General features: G+C 39.5%; 1 protein-coding gene across 1 annotated transcript in view; it reads left to right on the top strand.

Moving 5' to 3' along the window:
• PRMT6 (protein arginine methyltransferase 6) overlaps window positions 1-23,187 on the top strand; it is a 107,477-nt gene that overhangs the window by 65,048 nt on the left and 19,242 nt on the right. The window contains exon 4 of the mRNA XM_078332622.1: window positions 18,290-18,461. The gene's annotated coding sequence lies outside the window, so the exon portion shown is untranslated. The remainder of the gene's footprint in view (window positions 1-18,289; window positions 18,462-23,187) is intronic.

The following is a 23,187-nucleotide window of genomic DNA, read 5'->3' as shown; positions in this document are numbered from 1 at the left end:
GGTCACCCTTCTGGTTATTTCCATGAATTACTTCACATGGGCAATCCTCAATGTAAATATAAAATACTCCCGTAAAGATTCTCTTGCAGTCATTTGTTTGAGACACAGAAAACATTTTTCTAAGACTTGGGTGACTTAAAGTCACCCAAGCTACAGAGCCTATTTAACAAACAAACTTTCAGGTCTATTTAGGTTAATGTACATTGTGTCATTGGAAAACATATGCTAGATCCTCCTGGGAAACATCTTTTCTGATCCTAGTGGTAATCTGACCTTAGTGGTAGTTTGTCCAAAAGCCTTCTTCCAAAATCACTTCTCACCTTGTCCAGTGGCTTAAGGATTTGATCCTCATTAGAAAGTATAACTTTAATTTCTTTGTAGTCATTTACATTTTCTCTCTTTCTCTCTCTTTAATGCTCTGTTGCCCAGGCTGAAGTGCAATGGCACGATCTCGGCTCACTGCAACTTCCATCTCCTTGGTTCCAGCAATTCTCCTGCCTCAGCCTCCTGAGTAGCTGAGATTACAAGTGCCCATCACCACACCTGGGTAATTTTTGTATTTTTAGTAGAGACAGCGTTTTACCATGTTGGCCAGGCTAATCTCAAACTCCTGACCTTGAGTGATCCTCCTGCCTTGGCCTCTCAAATTGCTGGGATTACACTCGTGAGCCATCGTGCTTGGCCTACATTTACACTCTCTATCAGCAGCCAATCAGAGAAGCAAGACCATGAGGTGATGACAGATGATAGATGTAGATAGACAGATAGATAGATAGATAGATAGATAGATAGATAGATAGATAGATAGATGATAGATAGAAGATAGATAGATAGATAGATAGATAGATAGATAGATAGATAGATAGATAGATAGAATAGATACATGAGAGATACATAGATAATTTTGTTACAGGGATTGGCTTTGCAAGGTTTGGAAGCTTCAGTTGCTTAAGCAGTCCCAGTAAGGCTGTTTTCTTTGCATCTGATGCTAGAATATTGTGTAGTAGCAATCATTTCCCTTTGATAGGATCAAACACACCAGCCAGTAGAATAATCCTTTGCTTTGCCTATGGATTCAGTGGCATAAGGAAACCAAAGTATCCGGGTGGCAGTTTTAAGTACCGGTTGACTGGAATAAGTGTTGTGTCCCTAGTAGAGCCTAAAGTCATGGAAATGAGAAATAGAAATGTTACTAGTAGATCAGTTAACATAATAGTAACAGGAGTCACTCTCCCTTCTGTCCATGAATTCTGGCTATAGGAGAGGAGCAGCACTGGATGCTGATTTCAAGTATAAACCACTCTGAGAGGACACTGCATTAGTTCCCTAGGTGTTGCTGCTGGCCTAGCCCCAGTCTTTACTTAAGTCAGCTGCTCCAGGATGATGGGGACATGTTAAGACCAGTGAATTTCATGAGCATGGGCCCAATGTCACACTTGATTCACTGTGAAATGAATTCCTTGGTCAGAAGTGAAGCTGTATGAAATACCATTAGGATAGATAAGGCACTTTGAAGTCCATGGTTGATAGTTTTGGCAGAAGCTTTACGAGAGTTTTTGGCAGAAATTCATATCGAGAGCAAGTGTTTATTTTGTGAGAAGTAAGCCCTGCCTGTTTCATGATGGAAGTGGCCTGCCGTAAATAACTCATCACGAAGTAGCGGGTTGGTTTTCTGTGGGAATAGTGCCACATCAGGAGCTCCAAAAGCTCCATGTTGTTCTCTGCAGCTGTTGTCTGCTACAGCTGAGTACTCAACAGTGAGTCTAGTCAGATGAGTCTTGGTGAAAGGAAGTTCATAACGCTGAGCCCATATGTAACCTCCATCTCTGTTGTCATAGTTATTTGTTCATGAGCCCATCAAGCAATGACAGCAGTGACTGGAAAAGGAGTCTGTCCAGCTTTGCCCACAGAACAGGTCCTGTTATCCATCTGGTTATAAAAATCCTTCTCTGCTGAAGTCATTCTTTGATGCACACTCACATGGAACACAGATCTTCAACTTCTCTGCCTGCCAGTTTTCCAATCGTGTTCCTTTAAAGTCCCTGACCATCCAGTCAAACCATTAGCCATAGTACAGACTTAGTATAAACTAGTATATAAACTAGTATAGACTTGGCTGGGCACAGTGGCTCACACCTGTAGCCCCAACACTTTGGGAGGCCCAAGCAGGTGGATTGCTTGAGCCGAGGAGTCTGAGACCTGGCAATATGGTGAAACACCATGTCTAAAATAAAACAAAAATTAGCTAGGTGTGGTGTCATGCATGTATAGTCCCCGTTACTTGGGAGACTAAGGTGAGGGGATTGCTTGAGCCCAGCAGATCAGAGCTGCAGTGAGTCATGCTCGTGCCACTGCACTCCAGCCTGGGCAACAAGGTGAGACCCTGTCTTAAAAAAATGGTATAAACTCATATATCATGTCAAGTCTTCATTCAGGCAGAATGAAAACCAGAGGCACTGCCTGAAGTTCTACCCACTGGGAGGATTCCTTCTACCACAGTTCTTCAGCACTATCCCTGAGTGGAACTGTGGTGCTATAGCTGTCCACTTTTGGGTATTGCCCACGCATCATGCAGAATCATCTGTAAAACAAGCACAAGACTTTTCTTCCTCAGTCAACTAGTCACGCACAACTCCCTGTGAGTCCACAGGTATATATTGAGAAAGAGAAGGTATGTAGCAGAAATGGTGACAATGAACATCTGGGCCACTTAGTCATGCAACTTACTTTTGCATTTTGAACTTATTTAAACATGATATTGTATATATTATTTCCATTTGATGATGGAGTATAGTTGTGCACCCAATTTTATGGCTTGGTAGGCCAGGTATCTCATGTAGCTCATGATGGGCAGTTCAGATCACTTGGTAACTTGATGGGTCATGGTCAAGTGGTCAGTGTCAGTCTCCGCTACACATCTGTAGCAAACCAAAAGCTCTTTTTTCCTTTCTGTCTCTCTCTCTCTTTCTTTCTCTCTCTCTTTCTTTCCTTTCCTTCTTTCTCTCTCTTTCCTCTCTCTCTTTCTTTTCTCTCCTTCCTTCCTTCCTTCCCTCCTTCCCTCCCTCCCTCCCTCCCTCCCTCCCTCCCTCCCTCCTTCCTTCCTTCCTTCCTTCCTTCCTTCCTTCCTTCTTTCCAACTTCACAGGGACTTACTCTGTTGCCCAGGCTGGAATGCAATGGTGTGATCATAGTTCACTGTAGCCTCAAATCCCCAAGCATTTAGGCAATCCTACTTCCTCAGTCTCCTGAGTAGCTGGGGATTTGTTCCAAAATTCTAAGGGTATGTACTGTGACAAAGTTCTGCTGTAATATGTAGGTAGCATTCTTATTCACCATGAACATTTCAAACACCATTGGATCTACTAAGTTATATCACCCAAGTGGCAGAGAAGCTTTTTTACAGTCTAGACCTGTTGTATAGCCTTCATTTGTTCTGGCAGTTTTTTTGGTTTACTCAAGAAAAAAAAAAAAGTCAAAGGCCGGCCGCGGTGGCTCAAGCCTGTAATCCCAGCACCTTGGGAGGCCGAGGCGGGTGGATCACAAGAGATCGAGACCATCCTGGTCAACATGGTGAAACCCCGTCTCCACTAAAGATACAAAAAATTAGCTGGGCACGGTGGTGCATGCCTCTAATCCCAGCTACTCAGGAGGCTGAGGCAGGAGAATTGCCTGAACCCAGGAGGCAGAGGTTGCGGTGAGCCGAGATCGTGCCATTGCACTCCAGCCTGGGTAACAAGAGTGAAACTCTGTCTCAAAAAAAAAGAAAAAAAAAAGTCAGAGTAGCACACCTGTGATGGTTAATACTGAGTGTCAACTTGATTGGATTGAAGGATGCAAAGTATTGTTCCTGCGTGCGTCTGTGAGAGTGTTGCCAAAGGGGATTAACATTTGAGTCAGTGGGCTGGGAGAGGCAGACCCACCCTCAGTCTGGGTGGGTACCACCTAATCAGCTGCCAGTGTGGCTGGAAAAAAGCAAGCAGAAGAAGGTGGAAGGAGCCAACTTACTGAATCTTCCAGGCTTCATCTTTCTCCCATGCTGGATGCTTCCTACCCTAAAACATCAGACTCCAAGTTCTTTAGCTTTTGGACTCTTGGACTTAAACCAGTGGTTTGCCTGAGAATCTTGGGCCTTCAGCCACTGACGGAAGGCTGCACTGATGGGTTCCCTACCTCTGAGGTTTTGGGACTCAGATTAGATTCCTTGCTCCTCAGCTTACAGATGGCCTATTGTGAGACTTCACTTTGTAATCACGTGAGTCACTTCTCCTTAAGAAACTCCTTTTCATATATATATATATATATATATATATATATATATATATATATATATCATATTAGTTCTGTCCCTCTAGAGAACCCTGACTAATACCCTTGTCCTCTCAATTCTTCTTTGGTGGGTAAGCAGGTCTTAGGTGAGAAAATCACATGAATATTCTAATCACTCTAGGCCTTTGAACATCTTCCTCTACAGTATTCCAAGAAAGTTTTGACATTTTGACTTATTTGGCATAGGCTACTTTGGATTCACATTTCAGTTAGCCTATCAAAAAATATCAAAGCCATCCTTAGGCCCTCTGCATAGATCCATTCAGAATCTCTAATTAGTGACTCTATAGCAATGTTTTAGGCCTGATACAACTTTATATTCCTTTCATGTTGATCTCACATCTTTGTGATCTGTTCCCACATATATTCTTCAGATTTCTGTCATGATAAATTGGCAAATCATGCAGTTCTCTTGGTGAATATTGTACCTATTACAGGGCAAAAATTGTATCCTGTCCTTGACACCTGCTGGGACTTGAGTATGCATAAAAATCTGTATCTAGAAGAAAGGCAAGGGTGGGTCCAGATTCAGAAGAGATTATCAGTGCTTTGCAAGACAACTATACAAGAAGAGGCAACAACAGATTCTTCAGGAAAAAGAAGTAACCCACGCAGATAGGGGTGGAAGGGCTGCTTTCACTGGCAAGGAAGGCTCAGGTTTTTGAAGTTTGGGTCATCAGAATCTGTCCATATGCCACACCCAATTTTCAGGATCTCTTTTTTATTTTCTTAATCAATGCCATAACTTTTTAAGAAAAAAGACTCCATAAGGTTGATAATTCAATTTTCTCTGTAGTTCGGTGGCCTGCAAAATTAGACTTTGGATTTGTTTTTCAGAAGTCTTGGCTTCACTGTTACAAGAAATAAGAGTTTCTTTCGGCATAGTCATAGGAGTTTTCAAGGCCTTTATATGTAGTCCCTAAGATGGGAATTTAAAGCACTGAGTTCATTATATTTTGCCTCAGGTTCTCTGGCATACAGCAATTAAAAAACACATTATACTATATGTTTTCAGTGAATTGTTTTAAGGCTGCAGGACCATGCCATGTCTATTCATAAACTCCTGACCTCAAGTGATCTGCCCGCCTTGGCCTCCCAGAATGCTGTGATTACGGGTGAGAGCCACTGTGCCCACATGGTGCCATGCCTTTTAAAAGTACTTACCTACAGGTATCTATAGGTCATAAATTGAGGTACTTTGTTGTTAATGCACGCCTTGGACTATTAGTGCTCTCTGTTCCATTGAATACAGAATTAATGGCTTTAAATTTAATCCCGTCAGAGAACTAATCCCAAAAATCCAATATAAAGGACTCATTCTTACTTTTTTCTTTCTCAGGACCCACCCCATTTTCAGTGCCAAATTCCGTACCAGTTGAGATATAATAAGATAAACAGAATCACTGAAAGAGAGAGCTAGAGAGAGAGAGAAAGATACTGTAGATACATAGAGATTTGTTACAGGGATTTGATCTCCTGCAGCTGGAGTTGCTTAAACTGTCTCTGTAAGGCTTTATTCTTCACATTTGATGGTGGACCCTTAAGTCCACAGGAATGGCAGAGTCATAGGGAAGACAGACATAAAATGAGGAAAAACAGAAATTAATTGGAACCCCTAAGAATGAGCTGGAACTCATAAGGATGAGTTTCACATTGGCTTGGTTCTGTGTCCCCACCCAAGTTTCACCTTGAATTGTAATAATCCCCACGTGTCAATAGTGGGAGCAGGTGGAGATAACTGAATCATAGGGGCAGTTTCCTCTCTGATGTTCTCGTGATAGCAAGTGAATTATCACAAGATCTGATGGTTTTATAAGGGACATTTTCCCTTTTGCTTGGCACTTCTCTCTCCTTTCGCCATGTAAAGAAGGGCGTGTTTACTTCTTTGTCTGCCATGACTGTAAGTGTCCTGAGTCCTCCCCAGCCATGCTGAACTGTGGTCAATTAGACCTCTTCTTTAAAAATTACAGTCTCTGGCAGTTATTTATAGCAGCATGAAAATGGAATAATACACAAGCCAGTTCTCCCTGCCTCTGATTGGTAGTGTTGGTTTCCTGCAGAAGCCAGAGCCCTTTGTGAGGAAGCTTGAAACACACACCTGCTTCAGGAGTCACAAAAGCAGAAGAAAGAGTCAAGATCAGTTGCAGGCTTCGCCACTTCCTCATGCCAACCCACATTGTGATGGGGCAGCAGATCAGTGATATATGTGAACTACAAAATGGCTACCGTTTCACTTTTCTCCTCCAAATCTCACAGAAACATCTCTCTGGAGACCACCGTAACCAGAACATATAGGGAATAGGAATTGTGGGAAACATAGTTCCACCTAACAAATTTGACACATTGCAAAGTCTCCATACACTTGAGTGTAAAGTGCTATATCAGAAATTTTCTTATAAGCTTTTTGACAGTTGATAGGAATTAAGAATCAAACAGTGCTGAGTGAGCAAGTAAGTGGACATATAGTACAGCAGCTATGTTTAATGGATAAACAGGAAAGGAGTCCCTGTGTACCAAAATAGAAATTTATCTACTCTATAATGTTATGCTAGATTAGTTTCTAATTTCCTTTATTGATGTCTTCACCCACAATGATTCTGTTTGCTTATTTCCCACAGATTCTGGTAAAGATTTCTTTTTCTCATGGAAAGTAGATGGAGGTGTGGTACGTGATTCCCTGGCTTAAAAATCTGGACTTTCATTTCTGCCTTTATAATTCCTTTGAGATATTCCTAAATAACTTTCTATTTGTTCATTTACAAAAACATTAGGCTTATCTCTCTATCACAGAATTGCTGAGTTTATTAAACACGTACGTGGTTGCAAAGTGTTATATCAATTCTAAGAAGTCGAATCAATCTCAAAGTATAACTAAATAATAATTGAAAAGTAAATTAACCATAATTATAGTCAGATTATTATGTTCCTACGGTATTATTTGTGGCTTTCATTTCCATGGTAGATTATAAAATTATAATGTATTTATGTTAATATATTTATTAATATAATTAGGATACAAAAAGATTTGTTTAAAAAGATTACAGTTTTCAAATCATTTGAATTTTTGGTAGGGAAAATAACTATGATAGATACTGTCTCAATTATGAACTTCCCACTTAGAAATAGCCAGTTTCATGTTCCATTTCAAAGCTTCCCCTAACTCCCCCGAACTTTTTAAAATCTTCAGCTCCAACTGAAATAATAACTGTTATTTGTTGAATACTTTTCATGTGTCAAGCATGTGGCTTACTAATGTGGACTTCCCAAATTTGGAATGTGAAGCTCTACTTAATCTCAACCTTGTGGAAGGTGGAGATTGAGGAACAAAGAAATAAAGAGGTAGTTAACAATGGCAAAACTAAGAAAAACATAGGATGTCATGGGAATACATAATAGGGACACTTAACCAGCCTTGATGAGTCAAGAGATGTTTGCAGAAGTGAGACCTGAAGGATATTTTGAAGTCTGGAAAAGGTATCACAGAAAATAAGGGAAAAGCATACCATAAAGAGTGCACACTCTATGCAAAGTCTGAAGGTTAAAGAAAAGAACTTTGAAAGAAACACAAATAGTTAATAGGATTACAGAGTAAATTATGCTGGCATGAGTGGTGATATGTGAGGGTGGAAAGGTAGTAGAGGTCTTCTGAAGGGCAGGACCAAGTTTAAATGATGACATTCTATCCCAAGAACAGTAGGGAGCCACTTAAGACTTCTGAGCACGTGAGGATCAGATCAAGCTAATATTTTAGGAAATCTGGATGCTTTTATGGAATAAAATGGCAGAAAAAAAATGGTGGCAGATAAGCCAGTTCATAGGTGAAGAATGACTTACAGCTGAACTAGGGTATTGTCAATGGCCTTAAAAGGAAATTGATCTATCAAGAGACATTTAAATGGTAGAGCTGCCAAGCTTTAGTGCACTGATTAGATGATGGGAAGAGGTAAGACCAAGATGACTGCCAACATTCTAACTGGGGCAACTGGTTGGATAGTGGTGCCAATTACTGAGTTAAGGAACAAATAAAGAGTGGCAATTTTTTCTCACAATATTCCTTACATTAGGTGTTATTATAGACAGTTTAGAAACAAATCTCAGAGAAGTCGGATAACATCCTAAGGTCAAAAATCTAGTGAGTGGAGGAATCTGCAGGATTATGCCTCTTACAGACTCTGGAGTTCATGCTAGCAGTTGGGGCCTGCTTTCCAGATCTCCTCTCAGGATTGATCACCTCGTTCTCCTCAACTGTGGGAAGTGCTGCCAGCTGACAGGCCCCCATCCAGGAAATGGACTATACCAGTGATTCCCCAGATGCAATCCCTGGACAAGAAGCAGCAGCATCACTTGGGAACTTGTTAGAAATGCAAGTTCTCTGGCCTCCTTCCAGACCTCATTAGAAACTCTGGCAGTAGGACCCAACAATCTGTTTTATTAAGCCCTCCTGGGTTCTGATTCTGATACATGCTAAAGTTTAAGAGTCACTCACCTAGACTGATGAGAACTACCTTGGCAAAAGTCCCTGACAAAAGTCTTTCCTGACCTTTTTTGTCTCAACTTAGAAAAATCCAGACAGGCTAGCTCAGTTTTCATACTTCCAGTGGATCCTTTGAGGCCTTCCTTAGGACTGCATTGCTGACCAGTTTCTCCCTCTGCCTGGTGATGTTTGCTTTTCCTTTTCCACAGGTATCTATCCAACCAGCATTCATTGATACCAGCAGTGGCCAGGGAATACAAACGCTAAAACGGAGCTTGAATACCTGCCATTACCTTGGCAATGAGGACCCTATCACTGGTGGTGATGGAACTCCTGGCAAGGGTAGCAATGACATTGTTAAAATGCTTACTGGGTGGTGAGTGGTGTTGCTATAATAATGGAAGGAAATGCACTCGTGGATGCAATGTATCAGTTGTTTGAGAATTACAGGGTCATTATAAGAATAACGAAATTATCTCATTATTGACAGAGACAACTGATGATTTAGAAAAAGTAATAAACAGCTGAGAATAGAAAATTCACAATTAAGGAGTTGGTATGAAAGACTGAAATCTTAGCAGCATATGAAGAGAGTCAGATCTCTTGGAGCTTAATGGCAAAAATGCTGACAGCCAGGCCTCAAATTAATTTTTTATAAAAAGTGTCAGACCTCCAAAAATGGTTGAATTCTCAACCTAAGCAAATCTGCTGTCAAGACCAAGACCTCAATTAGGAAAGAAGGGGATACTCTGATATAAGATCCCCTTGAACATCTTAAATCCCCAGTTTTAAGTGCACCTTCTGGACCTGCAGGAGTTGTCCAGTCCTCCAGAACAATAATTATTGTTAAAATCACAATATAACCTGGCTGGGGAAGTGTTAGACTGACAAAGAGGATAAAGGACACCAAAGGAGGGGTAGGGTCTAGTAGTCAACATGGACCAGAAGAAAACTAGAAGAGGGCTTGGAAATAAATTCTAGGGGTGCTGGATTAAAAGGGACAGAACATAAAGTCGAATGAGGAAAAATATGTTGATGTGGGATCATTGTCCTGGAATATAGAGTGTAATATCCTTAGGTCCCTTGAGAAAAATTTAAGTGTGCTTGGAGGAAGCAACAGCCTACCATAAATGAAGTAGAAAGGTCAGAATTGCTACTGTAGCAGAAGGAAAGAGGGCTCAGAGAAGCAGTATGCAAGAGTGGATATATACAATTTTCATTTTTTTGGAGATGGAGTTTCACTTTTGTCCCCCAGACTGGAGTGCAATAGCACCATCTCGGCTTGCTACAACCTCCACCTCCAGGGCTCAAGCAATTCTCCTGCCTCAGCCTCAACTAGCTGGGATTACAGGCATGTGCCACCATGCCCGGCTAATTTCTGTATTTTTAGTAGAGACGGGGTTTCAAGATCTTGGCCGAGCTCGTCTTGAACTCCTGACCTCTAATGATCTGCCTGCCTCGGCCTCCCAAAGTGCTAGGACTGATTACAGGTGTGAGCCACCATGTCCTGCAGGAGTGCATATATTTTGTAAAGGCTAAAAACTCACCTGTCAATGTTCTGAGATATTCCATTTACCAAATCAATAAAGAATACAGGCGTGACAAAAGACCATTTGCATCATGAAAAGCTCATCGGGGGCTCTCCCTTACAAGCTACAGCTAGAGATATCACAGAACTAGGTTCTCAAATAGCAATGCTAAGATAGGATCATAAAATGATAAATGCAAAGCGATGTGTTTCTCTGGCTGCCTATCACCAACTGATCTCACACTGAGATCAGGACTTTCATAAGCCAGTATGCACCTGTACAGACATTCAGTGAGTTACAATGTTTAAATATTTCTGCACTGGTCAGTAAATAGACATTGTGCACCTCCCAACTGCTAATGTCCCATCTCCCCATAATCAAAGGTTTAATTCCTGGCACGGCATTAAACGAGAATGTTTAGGCCCTTCCTGTGTTAGGCCTGTTTGGAAGGGCCCTGTGCCAAACTTGTTTATCATTGCAGTAGTTTGAAGAATCTTATTTATTAAGTACATTATGAAGATTTGAATATATACTACTGTATACCATCTATACAGTAGTCCCTCTTATCCACTGTTTCACTTACTGTGGCCTCAGTTACCCACAGTCAACCATGGTCTAAAAATATTAACTGGAAAGTTCCAGAAAAAGAAATGTATAAGTTGTAAATTGCACACCATGCTGAATGCTTTAATGGGCTGTGAGCATATGGCTCTCCTTGCCTATCAATCAATTCTTAATATAAGAATAATTGGGCCAGGTTCACACCTGTCATCCCAGTACTTTTGGAGGTGAAGGCAAGAAGATTTCTTGAGTCCACGAGTTCAAGTCTGCAGTGAACTATGTTTGTGCCATGCTGAGTAGCATGGTGAACTCTCTCACTATCTTGCTCAGCCCCATGTAGGACATAAAGCATCTCTTTGTCCAACATGTCCACACTGTCTACACAACCCACCCATTAGTCACTTAGCAGCCCACATATTTGCATGATTGACCATCCCAGTATTGCAGTGCTTGGGTTCAAGTAACCCTTATTTCACTTAATAATGATGCCAAAGCGCAAATACGGTGATGCTGCCATATGTTTAGTTGGTCCATTTTATCATTAGTTGTTGTTATGAATCTCTTACTGTGCCTAATTTATAAATTAAACTTTATAATAGGTATGTATGTATAGGAAAACACATAGCGTTTATAGGGTTGGTAGTATCCTCAGTTCCAGGCATCCACTGGGGTGCTTGCAATGTCCCTCGTGGATAAAGGGGGGCTACTCTATGTATTAACTATATATTAAAAACCACATAACATCTTCTTTTGTATTATATTTACAACACTTATTTAAATGAAAGTACATTAGGATGGTATGGAGGCCATGGTGTTGGGGAAAAAGTAGGGCAGAAGATGGAATAAAAAAATAGATGACATGTTTCCTGGTTACACTCTATGATAAGAATATCAACTATGTAAGCAAGATTTAATTATTCACCTTGCTTACATGATCACAACTAAGACATGTCTACTTTCGCAAAACCTTACAGTTTTATATTAGAGCATCCCTTTGAATCTAAAATATTTTAAGCTTTCAATAAAACATATATTTAAGTCCGTTCATTTGCTGACCTATTATTGAAAATCATTGTAGGCAATAAAAACACTTTTAAATAATTCTCCCAAATTAAACATGCTCCAGCCAAATGTTCCCTAATGTGAGAAACAACAAAGGCAATAGATGAAAATGAATCAGTGATGCTCTCTGGAATTTCAGCTCAATTTTTTTTGCAATTGCTCAAATATTAATAACCTGAGATCTGATCTTTTTAAACATACAGAATCTGCTTAAGCCTTTAAAAAATAAAAATAAAAATATAAAAAAGCTAAACAGAGATTTAGCACCACACTGTAAGGAACAATCCCAACCTGGGAGAAGAAAAAATTAGGCAATTCAATATGGCTTAGGGTTTTTATTGCTATGCATTCCTAGAGATGGTGTCTGAAATGGAGTTACCCTTGGAAATTGACTATCATTCTGTAAGTACTAGACTATACCCATGCTGTTTTGTCACCTATTCAGATATTAACAGAAATTTTTGAATGAACAAATCAAGAGGGTGAGTTTTGAACCACAGTTTTGAGCAGACAGAAGCAAAATGCAAATCACTAAAAGCAGGGACTGTTTTATTGTCACAGTTATGAGAAATTTCAAAGGCTGAGAAATAAGTATTGAATTCTTAATTCGAAAATTTTTATATTTTGTAGAGTTTGCTTTTAAATGTATGAAATAAGGAACAAAAATATCTTGGTTGCTGAACTATGCTTGGTTACTGAAACTTAAGCTGCTATTCTATTAACATTAGAATTAAGAATAGGAGGCATATGAACATGACTTCTTCTAAAATCTATGACTGTAGTTTACTTCCACTTGATTTTTTTTTCCTTATTGGAATCAATATGCCTCATTTTATATGTGCAATAGAGATTATGACAGTAATTACTTCATAAATTTGGGGATAGTTAATATACATTAAATGCTGAAAAGAAAACCTGGAATTTTGTAAGTACTAAATAAATATTAGCCATTATTACTTTGTCAAATATTGTTATTTTGTCATATAGGAAGCTATGGCATTTTCAGTAGGAGAGTTTTGCTAGCTTGTAGGCAAAATAGGCTTTTATGGCCTTGAAATTTAATTGGTTTTTGTAACACAGGGTCTATAGGAAAATGCATTCTCTTTTCTAAGCTACAGATTTATAAGGGTTGGAGCATGTATGCACATTTTAGCTGGGGACAGTTTGAATCAGACTATGGCAGGTGACGGGTCCCCAAGGAAACATTTGTCTAATGTTTTCTATACTAGGCTTATCTTTGGAAAGTGGTTCAGGTACAAGATGCCCATGTTTCTTACCTTTCTTAACTTACTAAGTAGAGCAAGGAGCAAAGTCTTGTGACATCAGCTGACTAGGTAGGCAAGTGCTAGAGGACACCTTTCCTTATAGGCCTTGTTAATGATTTTGTGTTCATCTTCAGAGCAATGATGAGAAACCAAATGTGTTAAGCAGAACATGACACATGCTTAGATATCTTTATAAGAAGATCATTCTGGCTGCCATGGAGGGAATGGATTGGTGATAGGTCAGTTGTTTGAGAAAATGTTAATGTAAGAGAGAACAATCTATGATTAATGCAGTGGGCTGATGAAAAATAATAGTTTGGATTGACTGTGGTTTTAGTGGAAATGAAGAGCAGGAGAAAGTACATGAGAATTTTTTGGAGAAGACTGAATTCAAAGCAATTTTCCAGCATCTCTGACTTTTTCCACATTTGTAAGGTGAGACATTGTAGTTGTCATACACAGTAGCTAAAAAGATGAAAGGAAATTTAGACCCAGGGAAGCAGCAGGGCCATATAGCTAGAAAGTGATGATGCCAAGATTTAAACCCAAGATGCTTCACCCTTAAAGCTTCTCTTTGTCTGGGCTGCCATCAGAATTAAATGAGGTGCTACCAATTTTTGTGGCTGCTAAATTTAAAGAAATTTGTATATTTTAAAGTACCACGATAGCCAAGTTATAATGCCATCCACTGGACAGTGACTGGGTGTCAGTCACTCTCATAAAAGGATAGTTTCATAGTCCACTCTGCAACTATTTGACCATGGTTTGTTTTTTTAAATTTTACTTTAGGTTCTGGGGTGCATGTGCAGACCATGCAGGATTATTGCATAGGTATGCACGTGGCAATGTGGTTTCCTTCCTCCATCCCCCCGTCACCTACAACTGGCATTTCTCCCCATGTTATCCCTTTTCAACCTCCCCACCACTCCCCTTGCTGTCTCTTCCTTGGCCCCCCGCAACAGACCCTAGTGTGTGATGCTCCCTTCCCTGTGTCCATGTGTTCTCATTGTTCAACACCCACCTGTGAGTGAGAACATGCAGTGTTTCATTTTCTGTTCTTGTGTCAGTTTGCTGAGAATGATGGTTTCCAGATTCATCCATGTCCCTACAAAGGACACGAACTCATCATTTTTTATGGCTGCATAGTATTCCATGATGTATATGTGCCACATTTTCCTTTTTCAGTCTATCATCAATGGACATTTGGGTTGGTTCCCCTTTTCCAGTCTATCATCAATGGACATTTGGGTTGGTTCCCCTTTTCCAGTCTATCATCAATGGACATTTGGGTTGATTCCAGGTCTTTGCTATTGTAAACAGTGCCACTAAGAACATATGTGTGCATGTGTCCTTATAATAGAATGATTTATAATCCTTTGGATATATACCCAGTAATGGGATTGCTGGGTCAAATGGAATTTCTATGTCTAGATCCTTGAAGAATCGCCACACTGTCTTCCACAATGATTGAACTAATTTACACTCCCACCAACAGTGTAAAAGTGTTCCTGGCCGGGCGCGGTGGCTCACGCCTGTAATCCCAGCACTTTGGGAGGCCGAGGCGGGTGGACCACGAGGTCAAGAGATTGAGACCATCCTGGTCAACATGGTGAAACCCCGTCTCTACTAAAAATACAAAAAATTAGCTGGGCATGGTGGTGCACGCCTGTAATCCCAGCTACTCGGGAGGCTGAGGCAGAAGAATTGTCTGAACCTAGGAGGTGGAGGTTGCCGTGAGCCGAGATCGCGCCATTGAACTCCAGCCTGGGTAACAAGAGCGAAACTCCGTCTCAAAAAAAAAAAAAAAGTGTTCCTATTTCTCCACATCCTCTCCAGCATCTGTTGTCTCCAGACTTTTTAATGATCGCCATTCTAACTGGCATGAGGTGGTATTTCAATGTGGTTTTGATTTGCATTTCTCTAATAACCAGCGACTATGAACATTTTTTCATGTTTGTTGGCCGACCATGGTTTTAAAGAGAAAGAGTAGTGAGGCATCGGCTTACGTGGTAGGACATTTCCTCTGCAGATGATTGTTTTGTGTTCCTTCTTGCTGGTTGCTGTGGTGGTTCTCACAAGGGATGCCAAGAGGAATGAAGCTGGGTCTCAACGCCCTTATCTGAACAAACAAGATGTGAACTGCAGCAGCCCCGCCCCCACCCGACCCTGATCGAGAGTTATCCTTGTAATGAAGTCCTCCATCCTTGCCTCACTGCCATATACTTGCTCATCCAATGAGAAAGAAAATGGATCCCCAAAATGTTAGCTTACTACTTGGCAATATTCTTGTCAAAGGGTTAGCCCAAATGTCAACAGAACTCATGGAGCTCAGAAGAGAGCTCCTGTCAGGTTTAGGACTGCTGTGGAGCACATTTACCTAGCTCAGATCATAATTTGAGACTCATCTGAAACTCATTTGACTTTATCATAAAAACGATAAGCAGAGCAAATAAATTTGATAACCCAGCACCACTGTCATATCTCAGAGAGATTATTGACGTGTCATGCCTTCCTCTTTACATCCATCTGAACATGTCTGAATGCCTGGGCCCAGAGAACCTTCCATGTTAGAAGCAGGAATGACAGATTACGGGGAGAAGGCAGTGCCTTTTCTATCTTTCACTTTTTGTTTACACACTGTTTAAATAAACTTTCTTTTTTTAAGCACTAAGTATTAATACGTGCTTAATTAGGTCAAAGCTTGGGTGTAAGCTAAGGAGAACTGAAGTACGCTGCCAATGAATCAAGTTACCCCAGCAGTCATGCTGTAGTATTTGTGCCCTTGCGCAAAGTACACACCCAAAACATATGTGTGGGGCTGATTAATTGCAAAATTTGGAAGCAATGTAAGGGGCCCTGCAATTCCAGCTCCATGGGAGAGTTGAGTCATTTGTCCTTGCCAGAAGTTCACAATGTGCATGACACCAGTGGAAGCCTCATGTGCATAAAAATCATGCATTGTGCCATGGAGGTTCGTGTGGTAATAAAACCTGAAATCAAAATGGGGAATTTTACATTTGCAAAATATGGTCCATAAAGTGAGTCAGCTAGAGTACATCATAAATAGTACTGTTAAAGAAATGGCAGTGAAATGGACCAGGTCACATTTTCACAGAACATCTGCCTCAGAAGCTGTAACCTCTGCACCTCTGTCACTTTACTTAAATGCCCATTCCATCATGAATCTGCATCTACAGTTTACTGAGTAGTTGAAAATATGTTCTCTGCATCTCTTTTAAATACCTTTAATTTTCAGCAGCTTCCAATAGCACTATATTATAAACTAAAGAAAATACAAATTCTAATGTGTTTACAAAGTGCCAGCTTACTGACAATAAAAAGAAAGGGGTAGCCTCCTCTTTTTGTTCAAACAGGTATACAAAGGACAACAAATAGAAATAACAAATCCCAACCAAATGTAATGTTTCTTGGTGACTGAGATGGAGACTTACCAATTATGACTAAGGCAGCTGTATCCATAAATATAAAACGGAATTTGCCACTTGAAAGGTATTACCGTTGAGCTCCAGCATAGACCTGCCAAATCTCTCCAGAACTGGTCTTGCTGTTCAAGAGAGAAAAACATTAAAGCATTATGGCACCAAAGAAGGCAAATAATTATTTTTCGAATCATTGCGAGACTCACATCTTTGAACTTCAAATGTATGTGACAAATGAAGGAAGCTCAGTGTTAGATGTTGCTGTGTTGACTATTTAGCCAACCCAGGAAGAGTACAACGGGATTAAGTTAATGACCTTTTGTACTCCTGGCTCCTTCAGGTGTAACATGCCCACAGTGACTGCTGTTGGGCTCAGTTGTTCTTGTTGAATCCCTTTCTTCTTTCAACACAGCATGGATTATGAATTATTTCATTTGTGTTCTGTTGTATAATCAGAATTTTAAAAAATAAAGAAATAAAAGAATTTAGATTTTAAACAGGAGTTTTCTGAAAATATGATGCCTACAGAAAACAGGTACATAATGCTTTGCTCCCTACGGCCAATTATACTATATTCACTCTTTTTATATCTTTTACATATAAAAGTATCAATTATACCGAGTCAAAGTTAGTGTGAACATTTATTGGAGGAAGACTTATTAAGTCTTTAAAAAGCTGAGTAAGTTTTATATTCCCACATTTAGAATGAAGAGGATGGAATTATATCATTCAAGAGTATAAAGGTCCTTGCAGAACATCTGTCCCATAGCATTTTGCAGAGGAAACATAGGTACAGTTGGGCCAAAGAGGCAGAATTTTATTATACATAGCAAAAGGGACAGAGCTTTGAAATCAGTCAGTGATGGGTTCAATTTCTGTTGCAATAATTTCAGAGTAGGTTACTTAGTGCAAGGAAACCTTGGTTTCTTCACCTGAAAAGGGTGTAAGAATACTTATATCACAGGCCTCTTGGGAAGATGAAATTAAATAATGATACCAACTAACACATGACAAGGTGCATAGTAAGCACTTGAAACATTCTTATTTATTTATTTATTCATTTATTTATTAATATATATTTTTATTGGCCAGGCGCGGTGGCTCAAGCTGTAATCCCAGCACCTTGGGAGGCCGAGGTGGGTGGATCACAAGATCAAGAGATCGAGACCATCCTGGTCAGCATGGTGAAACCCCGTCTCTACTATAAAAAAAAAAATACAAAAAATTAGCTGGACATGGTGGCGCTTGCCTGTAATCCCAGCTACTCAGGAGGCTGAGGCAGGAGAGTTGCCTGAACCTGGGAGGCGGAGGTTGCGGTGAGCCGAGATCGCGCCATTGCACTCCAGCCTGGGTAACAAGGGCGAAACTCCGTCTCAAATAAAATATATATATATATATTTTATTGTACTTTAGGTTCTGGGGTACATGTGCAGATCATGTAGGACTGTTGCATAGGTACATACATGGCAATGTGGTTTGCTGCCTCCATCCCCCCCGTCAACTATATCTGGCATTTCTCCACATGTTATCCCTCCCCAACCTCCCTACCCACTGCTGTCCCTCCCCTAGTCCCCCCAACAGACGCCAGTGTGTGACGCTCCCCTCCCTTCTTTGCCCATCTTTCCTTACCTAGGTTCACACCCCTACTCAGTGGCCAGATGGAAATGGATGCTACAGGTCTCCTGACACCAACTTACACAACGTCCAAGTGGGCTGAGTTGTGGTTGATCTTCTCAAAGACATCCTTGTCACAGAAGCCCAAGCCTTCAATGAAATTTGCTCCAAAGTCTCCAAAAGTTAACAAGGTGAGGTGGAAAAGATGGCGAGGAGCTAAGAAGTTAACTGCTTAGACTATGGCACATCTGAGAGAATGTGGTTGCTCTGTTTCCATTCCTCATGGATTTCACTATAATTAAAAAGGGGGTGGGTGCTCCAGCTTCTATGAGCAAGGCCAGTAATACCCTTCAATATTCACAATAGGTAAATACATTGAATAAGAAACAGGGGTCAAATATTTCATGCTCACCCGTGGACGTTATGTCAGAAAAATCTCGTAGGGGCCAAGGAGTCAACATTTATTGAGCACCTACAAGGAATGAAGCATTCTTTTCAACTAGGCTGTGAAATAGATGCTATTACCCTCATTTACAGATACAGACTAAGAGAAGTCAAAGGTTTAACCCAGGGGAAATAGCGCAGTAAGTGTCAACGCCAGGATAGAAATCCAGGCACATCTGAATTCAAAGCCCACACGAGTTTCACTGCACTCCTGGCTTCCTGGAATTGTTCACTTTAATACTTACTGGCTAAGGGTGTTCAAATACTCAAAGCTGTATGAGTAGTTGAGATAGTAATAATCTGATTATAAATCACTGACAGGGGTCACTGTGGTTAAGGACAAGCTGTACAAACTGTATCTGATGACCCATCACATGGGTACAGTACTAACCAGAAGACGACTTTAGAGGACAAAATGCCAAGTCAAAGGGCAAGACTATAGTAAGAAGCGTTTTATTATTATCTTTCATGGGAAAATGTTTTCTAATCAATGTTCACTGATCAGAGAGTCTAGAATATGTGAAAAGATATAACGTTCGTTTTCCTTTATGTCTTTATCATATGAGACTAAAGAAGTAACTTTTTCAGAAGTGGGGAACTCAGTATAGGAAAGTTTTTTTCCCTCTTTTTAATTTTAAAGGACTTGAAGGAAAAAAGAGCAAATTAAGTTACCATGTATGTTAGAAGGCCCAAATGATAGAACAATTATTTAGAAACAATTTTACTCTAATAACTGAGAAATGATTTGTTATAGCTCTCGTAAGTAGCGATTGCTCTGCCAGGCTGTGATTTATCTGGATTCTGTGCTTAAGTCATAGAAACCGTATTCACCAAGAGGTATAGTTTGGCCACTTCAACAAGACCCAAAAAATCTCACATAACCATCCAAGGAGAATAGTCAAGGGCTAATATGATGCTCTGTTACATCAGGGCTAATATGATGGTCTGTTACATCAGGGCTAATACGATGGTCTGTTACATCACGAAGACAGGATTCTTTCTCATTTGCTCTGCAGACCTCAAAGTATGGGTTCCATGTCATGGTTCAAGGCAGTTGTTCCAGCTCCCACTTTCCCATCAACATTTCAAAGGGAAGGACAAAAAGGGAAAGTAGGACTCCTATCCTTTAAAGAGATTTCCTGGAAGTTTTACATACTATTTAAGCAAGACTGGGAAATATCCTCAGCTAAAATTCTATTACTAGGACAGAAAGAAAGACTGGGTAACAGGATAACTACTATAGAGGTGCAATCTACTCTCCATGATGTGGATATTAATGGGGCAATTTGAAAATTACTCTGTCAGAAGCTATTTCACGTTGCAAACATTTCACAAATTTTATAAGACATACTAATTTGCTACTGAGCAGGACATAATCCAGAAGTGCATACTGAAAGAGGAATGTGATGAGGCAAGGCAGGGCTAGAGAGGGTAGATGATGCTGATGGGTCCTTGCAAAAGAGCTGTGGCACTAACCCTTTTCTTTGTTTCTCTGGAAGTAGTTACAACCAATAAATTGCAAAGATCAGCAAAGGTTTCCCACTAAATAAAACTGTCATTTATTTTTAAGAATTATTATATATGCTTTTCTAAAAAGGAAAATGATTATGTATCACACTTTTAATTTTCATATGATAATTTATAAGTAAATGCAGTAATTATGTTTGCATTACTAAATAAGGTTTATGTAGTAACTTGTTTGCTCTGTGTGTTGTTATATAATCCAAAATGACAGTTACAGAATGTATTTCTCTAATTGATTTGCCTGACATATTTATGTTAAATAACATTTTTATGGACATAGGCCATTGAACTTAACCTTCTAGAAACTGTATGAGTTATATAGTATCCACATCCTACACATCAAAAACAGATTCAGAAGGAATGAAGTCACTTGTGGAGATCACGTAGATCTTAAGAAGATGAGTTGGAGATCACATCAGGGAAGTCAGTCACCATAGACATACGTCTGCTATAAAAAAGCCCAAAATCCACACATATTTTCTAATGGCTATTCTAGAATATTTTAAGGCCGTTAAAGTCAGTTGAGTGCCATGGCTCTCAGCACTGTGGGATGCTGAGGCAGGAGAATCACTTGAGGCAGGTGTTTAAGACCAGCCTGGACAACATAGAGAGACACCCCACCCTCCTCCGCCCATCTCTACAAAACATTTTTAAGACATAAAAAAAGGGGCGAGGAGACAAAAAAACAAGTTATTGATCATGTTTATAACCCACCAGTGAAAGAAAAATGAAAGTGAGATGTGGCTCCAAGCCTGGGGCTGTCACCTCCTTCCTCCCTCTGACTCATTTTAATCATTTAGGATAAACATCTTCCCTCCCCTAACTTTTAGCATAGTGTGGTAACAAATTAATTTAATCAGAAAGCTCCTTAAATAGATGTGTAAAATAGATTACAAGGAGTTTTCCCCTTCAGAAGAATTTGAGTTCAAATCATGAACTGAAATGTTATCTGAAAAAGAATTTATTTGGTTTACAATTGTATCAATTGATGTTTCAATGAATGTGATTAGTCTTTTACTTTTAATTAGTGATGTGTTGGGATGCTTATGGTGTTCAATGCTATATTTTGGATAGCAAAATTTAGATGGTCAGAAAATATTTCATTTTTAGGTCTTCTCAAAATAGCCACAGAAAAATCTTTAGTTTCTTGTCCCTCTATAAGTTCTGTAAGGACCAATTGATCCTGACAGGACAAATGGTCAAGTTAATTAAAAATTTTGTGCATGTTAAGATGATATTAAAGTTAACCTATCACGTGCTGTAGGAGAATCGCTTGAACCCAGAAAGCGGAGGTTGCAGTAAGCCAAGATTGCATCACTGCACTCCAGCCAGGCAATACAGTGAAACTCTGTCTCAATAAAATAAAATAAAATCAATCAATCAATAAAGTTAACCTATCAGCACTGTTAGATAATCTGCAGCAAATACCTTTATGTTGAACAAAGTCAGTCATTTTTTTTAACTTGAAATAACAATTAAGCTTTATTATTCAGTGTTGGAAAACTGCTGCCTGGTGCTGCCCTTTACTGGTTTGCAGTGGTACCACAAATCACTACTCATGGTTAGCTGTCAAAGGTGTGAAGATCTCCACTTGCTATTATTGCAAGTAATGGGTATTTGTGAAGATTAGCCAGGCAGCCATCTGAAATCACTCCTCTTCACCTCTGGCTCACAGAGGCTATGTACTACTTATTATGTGTCACCATTTCCCCACTGGAAATCAGTTTCATCAGAATTTCCCATTTATTCTTTCACTGTTATCTTATATACCCATTATCTTATAATTGGTCATCTGCATCCTTATGACAAGCAAAACTCATATGGTCACTCATATGGTCAGTGAGTAGACATTTTCACTGATTTTCATATAATTCTAACACAGGAGACATAAATAAGAGATGAGAGTGAAGTAAACATTACACATCATGATAAATATATAAGGGGCACCATACCAAATGCATACTATAAAACCACTAAAAATATTTCTGCACTCTCAAAACAACTTTTATGAGTATCATCAATAGGTGTAGTTTCTTAAATTGTAATTTTTAATCATAATACTGCCTTGCAGCAGCTCTACAGCTACTGATTTTATGTTCTAATTTTGAAAAATTATTTTATGTTCTAATTATATGTGCTTATTCATGTATTTTTAAATGTTAATGTTTTGTTTCTCCTGGCCACATACACAGAGGATATTAAGTATTTCCCATGACACTAAATGACACAAGTTTGGTGAAAATGGAACAAGGAGAAAATTAAACCTTTCAATTTGACCTTAGTCGTGATACTGGCTCCTGCGTTCTATGGTACCGAGGCTCAGCAGCTTGCCAGTACCAGTTTCCAGCCTCCCATTCTTAAGCATTCTTAAAAAGACATGTAACAAAACTGGCAATCGCATCCAAATTTCCCTGGTTTGAATTCAGGATCTTAATATGGAACAAGAGACAGACATGTAATTTGTAGGGTTTGTAAACATGTGGTTATGTGACGTTATAAGTGAGAAAATGAGATTCTTTTTTTGCTACAACAAATATCATTTCATGTGTATTTCATGCTTTTCCCAGAGGTGCTTGAAACGATCAAATGAGGACTTGAATTAAACTGCCTTTCCCATGAAACATTTTTTCTCTATGTTCATATCTATGACAAAATTGTTTAAAATATCATTTTGTCACATCATATTTTTTTTTGGAGAATCCCCAGGAGAAATGTATGTATGGTCTTGTTACAAAGAACACAGAAAATACTTTTTCTATATACATACGTTTTTAAAAATATAATATATGTTATCAATTGACTTATAAGACTTTTCCTTTTGATTGTCCACTAGCAAGCTTAGGGAAAAATTAGTGGTATGTGGATACTATGACATGCATTTTAAGTCTTTTTCCTCACTTCACTTCATTTTTCTCCTTTTTGGGGGGATATCCCCCAAAAAGGTACGCT

Source organism: Callithrix jacchus, chromosome 7 (assembly GCF_049354715.1).
Source record: "Callithrix jacchus isolate 240 chromosome 7, calJac240_pri, whole genome shotgun sequence".
Classification (NCBI taxonomy): Eukaryota; Metazoa; Chordata; class Mammalia; order Primates; family Cebidae; genus Callithrix; species Callithrix jacchus.
The sequence above is the reverse complement of the archived record's forward strand: the minus strand, read 5'-3'. Positions and strand labels throughout refer to the sequence as shown.